Source organism: Periplaneta americana, chromosome 11, assembly GCF_040183065.1.
Source record: "Periplaneta americana isolate PAMFEO1 chromosome 11, P.americana_PAMFEO1_priV1, whole genome shotgun sequence".
NCBI lineage: Eukaryota > Metazoa > Arthropoda > Insecta > Blattodea > Blattidae > Periplaneta > Periplaneta americana.
Genome location: NC_091127.1, coordinates 77,713,132 through 77,732,430, shown reverse-complemented (window position 1 = coordinate 77,732,430; position 19,299 = coordinate 77,713,132).

The window sequence follows — 19,299 nt, the reverse complement described above, 5'->3', positions numbered from 1 at the left end:
ATTTTTATATCTAGCTTAAAAGTAGCGGCTGGCATCTCATAACCTTTCCTTAAACGGTTGTCCATTCGTTGTTTTATAGGCAACCTTGGCCTGGCACTTCAGGAGTAGTTGTGATTTGTTAATTTCAATTTGCTTGCATAACGCCGTGGTATTTCTATAAGTAATTAACATTAACTTTATGGCATGGAACCTCAAGAGATCTGCTACACAGATTCATTAATTTCAAAACTTGCGTACATGCCTTCCCATAACACTAATTTTATGATGTGGCGACTCAAGAATTTTGCTACAGTGATTCGCTAATTTGAAAACTCGCTCAGACATAATGCTAGCAGTTTGCTAGAGGAGGAGAATATTGTTACTTTTCTTGCGTTTATGAATTTTGAATCCAGTTACATATTATAGATTCTATTCAAATTTCAACTAAAGAATGTGAATGAGCATTACTGCACTAAGAAAAGAAATAGTCTTCTGGTAAAAGAGTTCCCAGGCTTTTGAATAATTTCGAGGGAAAAATTGTTCCGGAGCCGGGTATCGAACTCGGGACCTTTGATTTAACGTACCAACGCTCTACCACTGAGCTACCCGGGAACTCTAACCGACACCAATCCAATTTTTCCCTCTATATCCACAGACTTCAAAGTGGGCTGACAACCGTCAAGCAACCAACTTCGAGTGCACACTAACTCCGTGTGACTTAAATTGTGGTTTTCTGTTAGCGAACAGTGACGTGTATTATGCAAATCAAGATTTCAGGTATAACTCCCTGTAAAGTTGATTTGAATAATTTCGAGGGAAAAATTGTTCCGGAGCCGGGTATCGAACCCGGGACCTTTGGTTTAACGTACCAACGCTGTACCGGCTCCGGAACAATTTTTCCCTCGAAATTATTCAAATCAACTTTACAGGGAGTTATACCTGAAATCTTGATTTGCATAATACACGTCACTGTTCGCTAACAGAAAACCACAATTTAAGTCACACGGAGTTAGTGTGCACTCGAAGTTGGTTGCTTGACGGTTGTCAGCCCACTTTGAGGTCTGTGGATATAGAGGGAAAAATTGGATCGGTGTCGGTTAGAGTTCCCGGGTAGAGTGTAGGGTCACTAGTACCAGCGTTTAATTTCTTGCCTTATATGCAATTGTGGCTGCGATCTGGAAGGAGGTCTGCAGAGGCGGATGCATGACGAAGAAGAACTTTGGAAAAGAAATACAGTATGAGTCCATGCAGTCTAGTCTGATCAAGGAGATTTCAACAGTACCCCCTAAAATTTGTTTCCAGCTATAGCTCTAGACCTATTTCAACCATTCGTTCATATTATCTAGTATCAATTGAGCAAGTCATTCGGGAGTATTACAAATTGAAATATGATGATGAATCGTTTTAAATAACATAAAATGATGACAATTTTACTCACTACAAATGATTTCTTTCTGTTTTCTACTTACAGTGGCTTAAGTAGACTTTTTATTTAAACTTTTATTGATATAATTAATAGTATATAATTAATATAATAATTAAGAGAACATATAAGAGAGCAAAATTAGATTATATCAACGAGTGGAAAGGTTAGCACCCGAGGCAAAGCTGAGGCTGATAATTTCCACGAGCACATAAAATCTGTTTACTCTCGTGTGCTATAAAAAATTTATTCATTACTAGTATCTAAATTAATTTTATATTGTAGAACTTTTCTTTTCTAATGTGTTATTTGTGAAGCAGTTATAAATGAATTAATGTATGGATTTTATTGTTGCTTATGTGTTGGTTGTCATTTCCACCGTAGTGTGTAAAGTTGCGTTTTACCCTTTGTTAGCAGTACCCAAAGTGAACCTTCAAAACACTAAGTCGACGGCAGTTCGGAAGGCGGTAGTCTGCTAGCGTTTGCATCGAGAGAGAGACAGATAGAGAGGGCAAGGCAGCGTACAACATTGCCACATCGTACTTCATGACCACGTGCAATACAAATAGCGCAGAAGAGAATTTAAATTATCAAAAGACAATAATGACCTTAGCCGTTGATTACTGTAAACATGACACCAAACAAATCCTCTTTCCTTCACTAACAATATTTTTTGCACGTTTCTCAATCCCACACCACATGCTTCTGCAGTCGTTTCTTGTGCGTTGAAAACATTGCAGCCAGCATCAAGATGGCCGGCAGCGTTCTGCTCGTCAACGTTTTTAAAATAATTATACACCTTAAACATTATTTACCGCAGCTGTCTGTGCAGTACTTGGTCTTTTTACAATCTCTTCTTCCATTTATTTATCTTACATACACACAGTAAATGTTAGTTTTATTTATTCAATTTATTGAAAGACTCACACGTGAACAAACGAACTCGGGATGTACTTCTTATAGGCTAGACTGATTCCGGTTAGTTATACTGTACAAGCTTGTGACGTCATATGGTATTATACGGCGCATATAACAGCTGACCGCCTTCTGAAATGCCGACTAGTCTAGTGCGTAAAAGATAAGTAATCACTTCACGCACTGTTATTAATTTTATTTTACGTCATACTGAATTAAATGCAATATTCGATGTGCAAACTTCATTCAGTAAGAAAGTAATTCATTACCTCGAACTCTCATGACGTAAATATTACAGTAACAAATATAAGTAACAACTTTAACATTCATATTTACTGTACATTTAGTCCGTATTCTGAAATTGCATATATAGGCCTAGTACTCATTGATTGCATTGTTTCAGGTATCTGAAGTAAATTTATATTTCATCAGTCTAATAGGCTATGATTCTATAGTTATTTATTCCTTAATTTTTCCTAATCGCTTTGTTGATTACGGTTGGTTTAGACGGCCATGAAATCGTGATCATAAATAAAAATAGGCTGTGAATCTATGGATACTTATTCTGAATTACTCTGAGTTTAGATGATCATGAAGTCGTAATCTTATAACCTCTCCAAGTTTAAATATTTATTTAATGTAAATTTGTGCTATCGCAGAAAAACATTGTATGATACACATTCGTCAAATGATTTTTTTGGCCTTCGTGTGTTTGTGAATCAGGCGATTTCGTTTCACAAACTCTATACTCGTGCCAAAAAGAGAATCTTTACGAACTTGTATCATAAGTAACTATTAATTCACTGTTGTGAATAAAATCGTGTTAGTTGCTGAATAAAGACCAGTTCAGATACCAGTAATGGATAAAATATTATGTTTCATTTAACAACGGATGAAAAGACCAGGTATTAGTTGAAACTGTATTTTCGGTATCTCTTGTTTTATGAAACTAGAGGCAAACTTCCACACCCAGAGGTACATAATGCCTGTAATCCTTGATAACGTCTGAAGATAACTGCCTTGGAAGTATATCGAATTTGCCTCAGGATGGGAATTAAAGATGAAAGCACTTAAGGAGAAACGAAGTTTGCATATCTTCTGCAATTTTGTTGGTCTATTAGTTTACGGTATACGTTATATGAAGACTTCAAGGCGATCTTAATGTTTGTAGTTGTGTTGTGTTTCATAGGCCCCAGAGGGCTCTGCTCTGCAAAGCCAAGCGCACTCTGTCTTAATGATTGTTTAATAACGCCTACGCCATTATTTATCCTAACGAAACTGGAATTTAAGGATGTGAACACTACGGAATATTGCCAGGGGGCCTCATAACGGGTAGAAATTGATTATGGCTGCATCTTCATGTACGGATTTCCTCTATATTCACTAAATAGTCATCTCTCTCATTGAAGTTTGATATATGATATGATATGGTATGATATGATAAATGATAAATGATATATGATAAATGATAAATGATGATAAATGATAAATGATATATGATATGATATATGATATATTTATTTGTTAGCCAACTTTACAATTCACAGTTATAATGGACCATCACATTCCTGCTTTTCGATCCACCATCCCTTTAATACATACCACTATTTTCTATTAATATATTCATTAGCCAAGTATTTCTTGATTACTTCCTATTCTTCTGTTTTAACTGAATTGCTATATATCCTTCGCTATCTATCCTCTTCTATTCTCTCTCATACCTAGGCTGTCTCCCTCCCATTTCTCACATTCGTATTAAATATTGCATATTCCTTTCCTTAATAATTCATTGTTTCATTCATTTTCTTCTCTACTTTCGAATCTACCTACTCTTAATCATTCTTTTCCAGTTATCTTCTCCTGAATTTTTTACCTTTCCCTTATTTTTATTTACTTATTTATCTCTTTCTCTTCGCTTCACTCCTAAATTTCCTATTTTATTACCTCTTTCCATATATTTATTCCTATAATACTCCTACAGTTATAGTACCCTTGATATTACTCCCAACCCACAACATTGAAGAGCATGAAGTATTTGATTCACTTAGTTACACTTCCAATTTCCCCCTCTTCCACTTCACATTTGTTCAGATGTTTTTTTTTTCACTTTAATTTTCTTTTATTCATTGTGTGTATGTATATCTTACTACACTCTTTCACTTTCTTCTTATAGTTAGCACTTTTTTCTCTATTCCTATTCTATCACTTTCGCCAACCCTAACTTTCTTGCACTCACTTTTTAGCACTCCTCTTCCTCGCCAATTCCATCCTCCTCACTATTCTGTCCTCCATTTCGCCATTTAATAACCTCTCCAAAGTCCTATCTATTCTGCCCTCACAATCACTAATATCTCGTAGTCGGTTCATTCCTTCGCTCTTTCTTATCATGTCTTCTCTTGCATTTCCTCCATTAGTGAAGTTTGTTCTACGATACTGTTTTTAGCCTTTTATTGACATAAAACCAAGAAATCCTGCTACCTTTTAATATCTCACTCTATTTCATAAAGTAGTGCCCAAAACGGACGAAAGGACCCAGTCCTCCAAGTTGTTGATGATGATGATGATGATGATGATGATGATGATGCGTTTGTCGTTCTGAAGTTTGGTCTAATTTTACACAAGTTTGACTAGAAAATAGGGGGAAAGTGGATTGTTTTGATTAATTATATATTAATTGGACAACGCTGAGACGAGAGAAGATGTACAATGTTGGTTTCTGAAACGGGCTGCGGGAACGAAACAGCTGACCAGAGTAAACCAAGGAAAAAACAAAGAGCGAATCTGATAGCAGATACTGCTGACGAAGAATTAATGAAACAGCTGGAAGTATCTGTGGTCAGGAGCACAGGCAAGACAAACGGATGAAGTGAAAGAGAAGACATGATAAGAACGAGCAAAGGAACGAAGCGACGACTAGATATTAAGGGTTGTGAAGACTTTAGTTTTAAGTGTCAGAAGAAAGTGTAAGAATGTAGTAAGATAGACATAGAAACAATTAATCAAATAGAATTAAAGTAAAAGAACATCTGAAGAAATAAGAACTGGAAGATAGAGAAATTGGAAGTGTAGGTAAGTGAATTAGATAATTCATGAGAATCAATGTTGTGGGTTGCAAGTAGCATTAGGGGTACTATAACTGTAGGAGTATTCTAGATGTAAATATACGGAAAAAGACAATAAAAGAGGAAATTCAAGGATGAAGCGAAGAGAAACCGATAAGTACGTAAATAGAGGATAAAATATTAGGGTCATAATAAGTGATGTAAGTGTTGTAAAATACAGATAATGGAAATGTAGAGAAACTATTTAGGACAAAATAGCTGGAAAATAATGATTAGGTGTAGGTAGATTTCAGAATAGAGATAAGAAATATTGCAATTTAAGGAAATTAATAATAATAATAATAATAATAATAATAATAATAAAAGCCGTAGATCCCCAATGGGGCAAGGCCTCCTGCTTGGGCAGGGGTGGCTCGAGTCTTGACCATCAGAAGAGCCGACCTGATGGTCTATATTTTCATTCCTAGTTTTATTGTCCACAATTACATTAGCACTGGTTGTTGCTGCCGCTCAAAGTTGGTTGACTGCGTCCTTCCACCGTGTTCTTTGGCGTCCTATTCTGGTCCACAGTCCTCCTAGCTGCAACTTGAACTCGTCCCCCCATCTGGTTCTCTGTCATCCACGGTTTCTCCAGCCAATATACAATATTTAATAGAAAAGCGAGAAATGGAAGGGAGATAGACTAGGTATGAAAGAGAATAGAAGAGGCTAGATATGGAAAGATTGATAGACATTCAGTTAAATCAGAAGATTAGGAAGTACCGGTAATCAGGAAATACTTGGATCAGGGGCGGCTTTCGAAGAGGGGCTGCGGAGCTGCAGCACCCCCCAGACATTTGTGGCTCTTGTCTCGTTTTATGTTGTGAAATACATTTATTATACAGTCTCTATTTAGCGGCTCGATTTTTTTTTTTAATTTCGCTCTCAATGACATGCACGTAATCGTTAGTGAAGTCACTTCTTCCCCTGGTGCTGCCAGAGCGAAACCAGAGACAAGTACTATAGGGTGAAGCCACTTCCTCCCCTGGAGCTGCCAGTCTCGTCTCGGATGCTTTGCGCGTTAGTTTTACCCCTCATCCCTGCTGTCCCTTGCCGTGAATCCAGAGTTTCCAGGCGCTGCAAAATTTGCAGCAGTTTGTCAGTAGCGCGCAGTTTTAAATACATTTTCTTTAACGTTTTGAGTATAACAAGTGCAACAATGTTAGTTCTGTACAATATTTACAGTCTATTCAGTTCAGTATCTTAACAATTCAGGAGAAATGTGAAATTAAGTGCCCATCAGTTGAATCTCATAATGGAAAGAGCCGCTAAACAAAATACAAAGGCTCGCATATTTTTTTATAATTATTTATCCAGTATCCCTGCTTTCTTCTCTCGATCTCCACACAGTCTGTATTAGATTAATGTGTTTCAAAGACAATTCCATCAGCTGGGGCAACAAGATGGATTTAAAATAAGAACAGTAAATGTTGTTTATGAGAAGAAGGAGCCATTGCTAGAATGTTTTCAAACCATAATGGAATCTGAAACATCTAACAATATCACAATAAATGAGGCAAGCGCCCTGGTGCGTACTCTTGAAGGTCCTGAATTCAATTTCTGGTTCAATTTTTTTCATTCATTGATGTATCATGTAGATATATTATACAACCAAACACAACATCGCCAGTTAGATATTTCTAAGGTTCAAATCTGTATATAAAATTAAATTATGGTTTATTTAACGACACTCGCAACTGCAGAGGTTATATCAGCGTCGCCGCTGTGCCCGAATTTTGTCCGCAGGATTCTTTTAAATGCCAGTAAATCTACTGACATGAGCCTGTCTCATTTAAACACAACTTACAAGATAAGGCGCATGGAACTAATATTTAAATAAAGTCAGTTACTTGGTTTATTTTTGTATGCAGCCCCCCTTAATTCAATACCCACGAGCCGCCACTGACTTGGGTAATTTACTATATTAACACCCCTGACATGGAATACTGATACGTCGCAAGGAATACTGAAAACAAAAGTTTGGTTGCGGATATGAGCAGGGTTCAGCAGAGATGGTGTTGTGAATATTCGTAATCAATATGTGTGGGCTGATGAAAATTCCCATGCACTTGAAGAAATAAGGCATCAGCACCGATTCTCAATCAACGTATGGACAGGTGTTCTTGACGATAGATTAAGGGCCATACGTGCTACCACAGAGATTAAATGGGGCTCGTTATCAGGACTTTCTTATTAACGTATTGGCTACTTTGCTGGAGTATGTGCCATGTCAGCAAAGACTACAGATGTGGTTCATGCATGATGGCACACCAGCACATTTTTTTTCGCAATGAGCGTGAACACTTGACGCTGACATTTCAGGACCGTTGGATTGATTTGGGAGGCCCACACATTGGCCTGCTCATTTCTCAAATCTAAATCCCCTAGGGTGCTATTCATAGACATTTCGCTAGCCCGCGCTACGAGCGTGCTAAACTAGCCCCGGCTATTGACTGGTTACTTGTATAGGATTCATATCATATCACATCGCTAATACTGGTTTATGAATACAAAAAACGTTAGTTCGCTGATCATCCACCGGAAGCCCGCGCTAAGAATGTCTATGCTAGAGTTTTAGTTGTCAAGAACAACCAGGTCAATTTCAAAGAGTGCGTGATTCCTTACGCCGAAGAGCAGAGGAATGCATTGCAATGAACGGACGTCACATTGAGCACCTCCTATGAATAAATTTCAGATCTCAGAAAGTATGTGTTGTAGGACCCATGTTTATTAGACTTTTTTTTCTTGTTCTGATGCATACTAGCACCTCCTTAAACACTCTGTATATTAAAAGGATGGTGGATCGAAAAACAGAAATGTGATGGCCTACCATAACTGTGAATTGTAAAGTTGGCTGACAAATATCAAATATTAACTGTAAATAAATTAACGCGATGTATTTTTCGGACAGCGTGTTTCTTTGTTAGTATTTATCCTGCATCTCTTGAGCGGTAGCCTTACGCTATGTTGGCCACATGACTTGGAATGTGAATCTTAATGCCTAATATTGGTTCAAGGCTCTAACAAAAGTAGCACAAATCAACGAAGAGCTCAGATACTTTTGGTAGTCTGTAGTGCTGATGACACTGGAGACAACTATCGACTTACAGCGTTCTGAGAAGTAACGTTGTAATGAAACGATCTCGTGGAGTATTCGTTGAAAATTATCAACAAAATGCATTCATACCTACATTTAAAAATAATCCCCTTCATCTATTTTGCTGTCCGCCAATTATGAGTTCTTTCAGGGCTATGAACGAAACACTGCCCTAGGCCACCATTTTAAACAAAACAGAGCAACATATGTAAAAAAACAATACACCACATCCCTGAGAGATATGTTATGTTCACTTTTCTGCCGGCAACAAAACAAACTGCGTTTACATTTTAGTAATAAATGCAGTATGTGGTCGAGCGAATAGTTTGACCACTATAGCTATATCAGAATATCCTGCTGAGGGAATTATAAATCATTAGCAAGACTTTGTACAGAAAGAAAATAAAAATGGAGACTCATGTAATAGATTTATGTTGACTTTATTGAACACAATGTCTACAACTTTCAGCCGCTTTTCATTTGAAGGGTTCAGAGCCATAGTGGGCCAAGCGCCATACATTAAAAATGGGAGAAATAAGGATTAAAATTAAGTTACTACCATAATTCAGTGAAACATATAGCAAGTAATATAAAGTATGCACATTAAAACTAAATGATATGTCAATCTTCATTAAAGTATGGTATTCACCTAACTTTAACCTTGCTTTTCCCGTTTTTAATAAATGGCGCTTGGTCCACTATGGCTCTGAACCCTTCATTTGTTCTGGAGGCCTGGCTTGGGACCGCGCAGTGTGATAGTGATTGTACAATATTGGTGGGATGATGATGATGATGATGATGATGATGATGATGATGATGATAATGATAGGAAACGGGAGAACCTCGCTCCCGTTTTGTTCATCAGACGGCGATGAAACCCGGGAAGGATTAAGGCGCGTGTCCACTAAGAGAGGTTGCTACGCGCTGTAAACGAGTATAGCCTATTTTTTGTGAAAATAATGGCAGGTTCGAGTGGTACACGTAGATGACGCTCTATGAACAATCCTAACAATTTTTGTTACATGTGGAGGTGTTGTGTGACAAAGCACCAGGAAAGAAATATTAATACTTTATCAAGCGTTTGTATCTGGCCGATTTTACAATGAAATTGGAGCAGGACAAAATTTTGCTTTACAAAATAGCCTATACCGTGTCTAAAACTTGAGCAGAAATTCGTAGCAGTGTTCGTTTATCTATACCATGGTCGATGGAACATTCCCATGATGGCTGACAACCGTTGTTATTTAATAAGAGATATCATGTACCTTGGCAGGGCCACGAAAGCTTGCGAAACTAGCGTTCGTTTATCTATATCATGGTCGATGAAACATTCCCTTAATAGCTGACTACCGTTGGTATTTAAGAAAAGATATCATACCCCTTGGCAGGTCCACGAAAGCTGGCGAAATCAGCGTTCGTTTTCAACGAAGCGGAGGAGAAAATAATTCTACTAAAGTATGTTTCAAATTTCATGATAAAATTTTGCACAGTTGCATCCATATAAGCGGAAGTTTATCATGTTTTACAGTGTTTTGAATACCTTAAAGCAGTCATGTAAACTGATGCCCATATGGGCAAGCGCGCGCTTTAGAGCTCAGGAGGGCCTGAGCGCTTTACAGCGGAAAGGATAGAGACAGACGAGAGAGGTAGTATATACCGCGCTTGGTCGAGCTATACGTATACAGGGATGGCCAGCACCGATTCAATGGATAAAGGGAAGAGAACTTATAAAAACTGTATCCATGTTAATTTTTAGATGTGTGTGAGAAGTATAAGTGGATTAAAGAATTTAAGTTTCAATTTTAATGCTCATTTTTCACGAGTTTCCTTCTTATTCAAAAACAGTATTTTCTCAACTTTTTACAAAAGGTAAAATTTTTCAGATAAGTATATGTTTATTTAGTAGCCTTACAGGTACTGAAACAATGTTTCCGTAAATCTAATATATTGTAAATATGTATTACTGAAGATAGACTACGTATTGAAAATTTTGAAATTATTTGCATGGAAAATATTTGTAAGGAAATGAATTAATAAAGGAACTACTCTTACATCATGAACAAAGATATGTGCCCGTGTGTTGTAAAAACGTCAGCTCTATAGTTTCAGCAGATTTCGAGAAAATAATTTAATATTCTGATGATAGGAAGTTGCACACCAACATCACCATGCGTTAAGGGTTTTGTTATGTAATATTAGTTACAGTTGAAACATATACCTAGGTAACTTTGCTTTGTACTATAATATTGCTTTGATTAGTTTAATTATTACTTTTATAAAGGTAAAGATACTATCAATATCAATTCCAACTTACCATGTCATACTTAATCTCTTTCTTGGGATATCACTTTCTTTATGAATGATGTTTCATTCACTTAATATAGTATGGTTTAGTGCTATGAAAATTCTTAACTATTTATTATCTTATTAACTGCAATATTAAGAAACTGGTGTTAGTACTTTGTTTTACAGACAATATACATAATATCAACCAGCAAATAGCAATATAAAATAACGACATAAAATTTCACGTTCTGTTAGAAGTTTGTACACCACTGTGTTCTTAATCGAATAGGCTCCTTATTCATATACATAATCCTTGCTCCTTCCATACCTAGCACTTGATGCCCGCGGACGACGTCAAGGTCAGAAAAATGCGCTTGCTTTGACATCACTGCCTTAAATTGTAATCTACTTAAATATTACAAATTGATAAAAAAATTCCGCATGGCAAAAAACCGTACTTGATACGAAAAAACGATGAACAGATTTCAATTCAGAACACCAGAATTCGGTTTGGAGGCCTGTTCAACTCTGTTCTGCAAAACAAAAATTTAGTTTCGCAGGTCTATGAACCTGTCCTTTATTAGTGGTTTGATGGTGCATTTGACATAACTCGGCAGGATTCTCACTTTAGTTACGCCTCGTTGTTGCAGTGAATATTCTATCGTCGTATTTTTCGAATTTTCTTAACACCAGTGATAATCCAACTTCATTTAATAAAGTACTTTCTGTAGGGAGATTGCATTAACGAGCGAATGAGGAAGGCTGTGGCAAAAACTGAATTAGAGAGACCGTATATCCGACAGATGTCGCCTCCGTACAGTGGAAGACAAGTTAACGAGACCTACTAGACTGTTATGTCTCGAATTCATTTACAAATCCACTTTGTAGATGGCAATAGTATAGCACCAACTTTTGCACATTATTACAGTTAATTAAATTGGGCTGCAAATTTTGTGAAAAAATGTTACATTTCCACAATATAACCAAAAAGAATCAATTGTTACTCCTTTCTGGAATCTTAGTTAAGTTATTTGACAAGTTGCGTCACAGTCTTTTGATATGTTATCAATGTAGATACGAATGAAACATATTTTATAGAAGAAAACACCATCTTGTGCTCTTGTGCGTTAAGTCTCTAAGAAACCCGAAAATATATTTCTTTGTTTTTTGAAAAACCACTTTAGCACAACATTCATTAGGATTCCCCATCGGTAACGGATATTAGTTCTTTCGAAGGATTTTTCCCCTTGATTGTTCATCGAAGCTGTATAGGCCTCCACTACCTTTATACAATATTTTTTATTGCATTTTGTATTGTTAGGAAGCTAGTTCGACTAATTAAAATTTGTCTTAGTGATACATACAGCATAGTCCGTATAAGCCAGTTTCTTTGGGATGCTTTTCCATTTCACTGCGGGCTAAAGCAAGGAGATTCACTATCACCTTTACTTTTTTACTTTGCTCTAGAATATGCCATTAGGAAAGTCCATAGAAAACAGAGATTTTGGAATTGAACGGGTTACATCAGCTGATTGTTTATGCGGGTGACATGAATGTTACGGGGAAATCTACAAACTATTAGGAAAAACACGGGGATTTTATTTGAAGCAAGTAAGAAGATAGATTTGTAAGTAAATCGCGTAAAGACGAAGTATATGATTATGTCTTGTGACCAGAACATAGTACGAAATGAAAATATAAAATTTGGAAATTTGTCATTTGAAGAGGTGGAAAAATTAAAAAAAAAAACTTGGAGCAACAGTAACAAATATATATGGCACTCGGTAGGAAATTAAACGCAGGATAAATGTGGGAAACGATTGCTATTATTCGGTTAAGAAGCTTTTGTGATCTAATGTTGTAAAAAAACTGAAAGTTATAATTTGTAAAAAAGTTATATTACCGGTGTTCGAGAATAGGGTACTTAGGAAAATATCTGGGGCTAAGAGAGATGAAGTTGCAGGAGAATAGTTACACAACGCAGAACTGCACTCTCCTAACACAATTAGAACATTAAATCCAGACGGTAGTAATGGGTAGGGCATGTAGCATGTCGGGACGCCTGAGGGAAAGAGCTTTGGGGAGGCCGAGACGTAGATGGAAGAATAATATTAAAATGGATTTGAAAAAGTTTGGATAAAATGGTAGGGACTGTATTAATCTTGCTCAGGATAGGGACCGATGGCGAGCTTATGTGAAGGCGACAATGAAAATCCGGGTTCTCTAAAGCCATTTGTAAGTAAGTCAGTCCTCCACTACCATCTTCTCATGTTTTAACCGCTTAAGGGTTTAGTAGACTACAGATTTTATGATTAGTTTTTCAAATGAAATAAGACGAAATTTGTAATGTCTTAGTTGCCTCTCTCATGTTCGTGCATTGCATAGTTTTATAAATATAGAAAAGATGAAGTATTTGAAACATTTCTTCATGTGGGAAAGAGACTATGGGTTTCGGGACTCAGTTTGACAACCACACAATCCTCTTTCAGTGTCATTTTATTTTGTCAGGGGCTTGTATCAGAGTGGCAGCTTACTGAATCGGACAAAATTTTTTTACACTCGGTTCTAGATTTGCTACAATGGCTACAAGCTGCAGGGATTGATTATGGGATTACTTTGCGTTATTGCTTCTCGTTATAGCGGATTTTACAGCATAGTGAAGTGCGTTGTATTGCTGCCGCATATACTCGCTCAGGATCGAAGCTGATTTTTATACAAATGCAGATTAGCCGACTGCCTACCCGATGGGTTTATGGATTGGCGCATCAATATCGGACTATACGATAGGAAGACTTGGAAGTGAATCTCATATCGGGATAGTTACAGGGTAAACAGTTCTAGAGACTACAGTTAGCTTGCTGTATGTGATTTTCGAGGTATGAAATTCCATGTATTGGATTAATACAAACCTGTATTACATTCCTCACGTATTAATTCCCTCTCATATCGAAATCTGTGTGTTGAAGCGAGCATTAAACACTATATTTGTGGATTATTTTTTAAACATAATAGTCAATGGTATTACTGTGTTGAAGGGTTTATTCTCACAAAAGTGAAAACAATATTTCTCAATTGCGCCTTGTATACTGCAATTAACTGTGCCGCTTATGAAAATATTCGAAGGTAAATACTACATTTAATTAATATTTTGTTAATTTGTGATAACAGTTATACAAGTAGCAATCTGTATTGTCTGAAATTTTTATGAAATCTTCGGAAAAACGTGTTTTATTGAACACGTTCTTTAACGCTGCTTAGATTTGTAAATAACACAATTTGAATTATGTTCCTGTAACATTCGATTTGCTTTCCAGGAAAAATGAAATAATTTTACTCACGTTTTTTTCGTAAATTAACGTTGTAATCAATATCCTCTGTCGTTCGAGGACTTCCTAAATAGTTTAATTTAAGAATTTGCAGTTTAATTTTCTTTAGCTTTGAAGGTCCAAGATAAAAGTTTCAGAACAGAATTAACAAAATTCCTGCATACTCTTGACTTCCACTCAAAATGATGAATTGTTTATGCTTCTGAATTGACTTAATCTGCTTGCTATGTAGTGTATATTTTTGGATAAATTTCGTCTTGTTCCATGTCTCAAAACTAGACTGATGTAAGATCTGTGTAATACAATAAATGAAATGAAAAAAAAATCTCTAACGGTGAAGTTGAATTTACGATATTATAGATCATTTTTTAAACTTGTGTTTTTCACTAAAGCATTCATCTGATGACAAGTCTATTTAGTTTATTCTTCGGTTTAAATTTGAAATTTAGTAATATTCTCAGCATTCGTGAGTTACCAAAAGGGACAAAGAGTACCTAAGCATATAAATATTTACAAGTTCATTGAACCACTGATTTTATTTTGATAAATAAAACTCCTATAAAGAGTTGTAAATACATTTGTAGAAATGTACCTAGTTTTAGAGACAGATAAGTGTTACGAAAAAGTAGAGTGCTACTGAACTTTGTTTCATTTCGAATAATAGGATGCTTTAGTAGAGCAATTGGTCCTTTCAATGCAGCTAAGGTTACAATTGAAGTAATAGATATAGGTATTCCAAGCCTCTTAAACACATCTTTCACGAAGAGAGTAGCGGTACCTTTTGCTTCAACCAGTAATCCGATTACTTCAAGGTCTTTTAGCCGGTAGTTTTGGAGGGAATGGTGGGATTGTATATGTATATTTTCTCCTTATTCACTTCTGTCGGCTGTTCCTCATTCGTTTCTAAACGCACAAGTGGGGTCAATTATGAATCCTGATCTTGTAGATTCCTTGAAAGCTATTATATCTATGCGTCGTGTACTGCCAGTGTTGGAGAGACCATGTACTTTTTCAAAGGTGATGTAATCGGCATCTTTAAGAACAGTGGCTTATTTTATTTCAAGGAGTGCAGTTCGGTGGCTTATTTGAACACTGAACTGCACTCCTTGAAATAAAATAAGGTATACTTGGTTGTGTCTAGAGTTTCGCAGAGCTTTGCCGAGCGGACATTATCCCAGGACGTGTGCAAGAGTTTCAACCTCGTTGTGACAATTCTACAACGGTTGTTCTGAGATATTCCCAGCACAGCTCGTACTGTAGCAACATTTTCAACCATTTTGATGCCATCGCGCCATTCACTGTTTGAGAGCCCTTCATGTTTCCAAATCCATTTGCTTGCATTATACTGTTTAAACAAAACTACGCCTTTTCCTTTCTGTGGATGACGACACCAAATATAAAATTTTCTGTTCTTCAGAAGGTCACGAATAGTTTTGACATTTACAGTTTATTACATGTGTAAATACTAATGAGAATTTTCTTGATTACTTGTCTTAAAGTCTATATTGACATTTCTATCTGAATGCTTTCTATGTCATTTCGTAATATATTGAAAGTTTTCTCGTAGTCTATGAATAATATAACAATATCGAAACTGTATTCCCGTCTTTTCTCAACCGAATGATGATGTGAATATATACACTCATTGTAGAGCTCATATCCATAAATTCATTTTGGAATTCAGAGACATGAGAAACAGCTTTGCCTGTTATGTTCAACAACAAATGAATGAATAAAAATAAATAAATATTTAATTGCCGATTTACCACTTTCTCAATTATCTTATAACAGGTGTTAATAGGCTTATATCTCTTACAGTTAAAACATTTCGAACTATTGTCCTTTTTGGATACAGATTTTGTAATCTTTTGATACACTCAGATTATTCCAAGAAAAGCATTGAAAATATCATATAAATATAAAAATCAATTAGAAAATATCATTGCAAATTTTGTTTCTTTAATACAGTTCCTTCCTGTGAAGAATGACGATTAGTGTCACTTAATGAAGTAAAAGGGCGGATATTCTTAAATTTTCTCTTCCACTCTCTCCATTGTTGCTCCATTATCATTGTAGCTTCACCTCACTATTTTTGATAGTTTTGAACTTTAAAGAAGTCCTTAAGTATTATCATAACTTCATCATAATTGTCTCGATAGTTTTATACGCGAAAGGCAAGAAATAAAAAATTAAACGGGGGAAAAGTCGACGTGGAAGTTCATATTAAAAATTCATAACACGTATACACGGATCGATAGAAGTTGACTTAAAGTGCATAGAGGTTTTGCAATACACTATGTCAACAGTCGGTTGGATATCACGTGACAATAAATGTTCCCTAATGAAATATAGGCGTTTGCAAAATAAAAATACTACATGTTGTTCGGAAATGTTCATTGTATGGAAAGCTGTTGTACGGGTAAGTGTACCATGATAAGTTATCGGCATAAGCTGAGTTGGATGCATTTCAAAAACGTGAAATGCCTCGAATAAACAGAAACGGATGTATTGAGAAAAGAAATTTTGAATTCCAGAATTTTGTGTGGACATTATTCTTGTAAATTTGTTTTATTCCATACATGTTTCTGCTCTTGTAGTTAAGCTAGAATGAAAATCTAAAGATGCTTGCAACTGTTAAAGTAACTCAGAGATTCGTGAAACTATATTGATACCCGATGTGAATACTGACGAATAATTTTCAACTATCCGTTACTCCTTGATTTCACCTTAATTGATGCATATGAGTACTGTTAATTTTTGCAGCCGTTATATGTTGATGAACATCGTTGCATACAAAAGAAACACTTTCATTCGACATATTCATACTCTTTTCTGTCAGACGTCTCCACGTGGTAGCCACTAGCATAGGTGGTAGCGCGTTTCCCTACTGACCAGGAGTCGCGTTCGGACTTGGGATCGAATCCAGACAAGGACGATAGTATTTTAAGGGCCATAAGGGCGTGGCTTTTTTCGAAACGTAAATAAAGCTGAAAGGCCACTCTGGAATGATTGACATAGGTAAGCTGCTCATGTAATGCGGAGATTCAGCATAATAATTGCTATGCGTGCCGAAACATGTAGAAATTCGAGAAAAATTAATAACCGTTGGATAATAATTTAATGACTTGAAACTTTGTATCTTCTTGGTCACACCCGACCTCAAGCACCTTGCTTTTTCGGCTGTGACCCAGTTACATTGTATTTATACAATAAATTGTAATATGTAGGCTATTTTACTATGAGATTGGTAATCAATTTCGAATTTTGAAGAATGTTCATATACGAGTATTACAATAATATTATAAAATATTTGTTATTGTATTTAATTTTTTCTTGCAGTCAAATCTCTGTAATCTCTTTGTATCTTTCTATACACATATGATGTTAATGGGAACTGTTTTATGAATACTACATAAATATGTTTAAACGGGGGACCGTACCGGGGTCAAAAAGTTGTTTTATTTGTTTAACCAATTTTTACCATACTTTTAGTGTTAATTAGGTTCGTTAAAAGAAAGACATCCACCAAATCTGTATGATTTGTTTACATAATTTAAAATTTGCTGCGAATTAAAAAAAAAATATTTGAATAGGTTTGAAAAAAGTTTCAGGAGTCTTAATTTTTTAGTTATCATTCTGAAACTTTTTGGGATACACATACGAAATATATAAATAAGGTGTACTATGGGTTTTATTTTTTTATACAGTTTTAATAAAAATTTTTAACTCTTTTGGATTATTATTTTCCGCTTTTTTCAGAATTTGGCGCTAAATATATGTGAAAGTAATGCATATTTTTTATATCCATAGTATTGTTCCTGCACAACATATATGTGCATATGTATGTAAATTTTTAAGGTAATCAGAGCAAAATTGAAAGACTTGGAATATTTTGCATTGTAAAAAATATTATTTGAAAGAAAAAACACTTTGGCTTCAAGGAACAACATAGAGGGCACCGCACATGTATTTAAATTCCTTTATAAATGGCTGTGCGCGATAAATAAGCGTATTCCTTTGTGACGTAATCCAAAGGGTTGGGTAGGACGCAGTGAGCGAATTCAGTCATTGAGCCTCTTAGAAATTCAGTCGGTTAACCCAGCAATTAATTAATTCGTTCGTTCGTTTATTTCACCCATCTCCTTTTTCATCATTTAGGTTTGGTTCAATATGTCATCCAGTATGGTATAATTTGATGGGGAGGGGCAAAAAAATTTACGCTTTCTCAGCTTATGTATATTGCTTCAAAAATGGATAATTATAATTTCCTTAAACAAGGCAATCGATTATCCGACAAAATTAATTTATTCCGTTTTAATGCTTTCCAAATTGAACAAATATATAAATATATTATAAAAATATCATAAAAATCGTCTGAAGTATAAAGAACAACATGTTTATCTTACCAGTAGAAATTTGATTTAGTGCCCTTTAGCTGAACCTAAAAGTTATACTACCACTGGAATAAATCATAGAGTTACGAGCCAAGGTTATGCAACTTTATTTTGATAATAAATTCTGAATTAGCTTATTTTGAGTTTAATAAATCAAAGAAAAAATTAAGCAAATAATTTTGTATTCGTGTTCTTTTTTCTGTTTCCTTTTTCTTATTTTCATTATACAGTAGCCTACTATTTATTCATTCCAAATTATATTTTGTTCTTAACTTGATTCTCTACTTTTATTTTCGTGATTATCCCAGTTTTTTTTTTAAATAATTGTATTAGTTTTGTAATTTTATTTAATCTTTGTTTTGTTCCATTTAGTACAAAATAGTTATTTATAGGAAACCACCCTCCCCCCAAAACACGAGCTTGCTCAAACGGGCGTGGCTACGTCAATAACATTTATTTATTTTATGTTGTTTGTAGCAATAAATACTAAATTAAATTTAATTAAATTGAATGTCATCTCGCTTAGTTTATTCATTCGATCGATCAGGCTTCTGTCGGATGATAAAGTACAGCAGTAGGCGTCGTTTCGATATAATGCATATACATTACAGACGTGAAAAGACTAAATTCTGTTGTGTTCTGCCAATATTCCCGTTTAGATTCTTGATAACATTATATATCACCATCACTGCTTCAAAAGCGTGAACAGTCATACCTGCCAAAGTACTTATGTACTGTAAGAGGTATAGGCTGAAAATGGACACCAATTAAGATGAAG